Source organism: Chrysochloris asiatica, unplaced genomic scaffold (assembly GCF_000296735.1).
Source record: "Chrysochloris asiatica unplaced genomic scaffold, ChrAsi1.0 scaffold00002, whole genome shotgun sequence".
In the NCBI taxonomy this organism is placed as follows: domain Eukaryota; kingdom Metazoa; phylum Chordata; class Mammalia; order Afrosoricida; family Chrysochloridae; genus Chrysochloris; species Chrysochloris asiatica.
The window spans coordinates 24902779-24904593 of NW_006408520.1; positions in this window are offsets into that span (position 1 = coordinate 24902779).

A 1815-nucleotide genomic window follows, 5' to 3' on the forward strand; every position below is an offset into this window, starting at 1 on the left:
ATCTTTTCTCCATTGATAAGAATGTAGTTTATTGGTCCAGTAGTGAGGATTTTTGTTTTCTTGACATGGAGATGTAATCCATACCGAAGGCTGTGCTCTTTGATCATCATCCTACAGAGCCCTGCCAGGACCTCACGCAATTTGGGTGATAAGGATAAATAATCCATTGCTACCAAGTCATGAAATTTGTCAACATTTCAAATCAGGTAAAATCTTTTTGCCTTGCCTAATCCAGCTTTTCCCTCACTTGATCATTTTACAAACTGTGACCTAAGATTACCAAGAACAAGTTCATTTTGTGCAATATCCCATTAACTGGAACCCAAGATTGCCAAGAATGAATCTCTCCTCAAATAAGTTTTGCATGCGATCTGTTCATTTTATCCACATGTATTAGTTGAAATAGGCGTACACAGCAGTTTATACATTCCCATTCAACAATTTATACTCCCAATAGTTCAATGATATTGTTTACATTCTTCACTTTCCGGGTGCTAATTCTTTGTCTGCATACATTCTCATGATTTAATTGTTGAGCATTTAATTTCATAGGATTTTTTTTTTTTTTTTGAAAAAGAATAATACAGTACTTTTATTCTATGCTACTTTGTATTTTATATGTTGGTTTAATGATGCACAATGCTTCATGTATTATGCACAGTGTATACTTTTTAAAGTACTTTGTACTGGGTAGCAGAGGTCACAGTGATGATTTGCCTTCTTGAATCCCCTTTTGGCAACCAGCAGAGTGGACTCCATGAGGTACTTTGCTGGAAATTTAAAACACATGTTCACTCAAAGATTTGGGCTTTCTGTGGTTCCTGAGACAACTTGAAACATTGGATATGGTTATTCAGATGGAGGTTGCTATCCCCAGACTCCATTAGCTCTTCTCAGGAGAGGCAGAGGGGTCTTGGTTCAATCATGAGTCACACTTTGAGGCCCCACACCTAATCTCCATTGGCTTCTTGATTGGTGAAAATAGTACATGTGAGAGTGGCTGAAGCCTCATTTTGTGAGAAATGGATCTTCTTCAACAAATCTTATCTTCGTCTCCAAAACTAAGCTGAAACAGCACTTCTAGTATATAAATAAAACCCAAGGGAGTCTAGTAGAAAATTATAAGGGCTCTTGGGACTTGCTAGGCTACATCTAGTGTCCTGAGGGATTGTAGATAAGAACTGAGGGTGGCGTGAGGATTGCTAAGCTTTCTGCTGGTAAGTCAAGTCTTGGTAAACTGAGTCTGCCCATCTGGAGAACTGTGCCCTTTAATTTAAGGACTGACTTCCATTCTTGTGGTTAGGTTCAGTGGTAGGGCTGCCTGTGCAATGTTTGTTACTGACTTAGACTGCAGTTGATCCTTACAGCTGCAGACTCATCAGTGATCCCTGAAAGGACCTCTAGGTCAGAAACCCCTTGAAAAGGGAATTGGAGACCATGTAACCCACAATCCCTGAGGGACTCAGTTATTCAAGCCCTTTAGTTTTTAAGGAACCGAGTTAAATTACTTTTTGTTTATTTGTGGGACATTTACTGATGCTTGCAGGAACAAAATAAGTCTTTTGGAGTCTTTGTTAAAAAAACAACAACACAAAACCTTGCAATTTTGGCATCTTTCAGGATCTCAGATTTGTTCCTTTTCAATGTTCTTTGAGTTTGGAGAATAAAAAAAAGTCTGAAGGGGCAAGATCAGGGCTGGAGGGTGGATGGGTTAAGATTTTCCAACAAAATATTTGTGTTTGATATGTTGTATTTGTATTTGAGATAGACTTTGGTACCCTGGAAGAATGAGCAGGTGCATTGTTGTGATGGGAA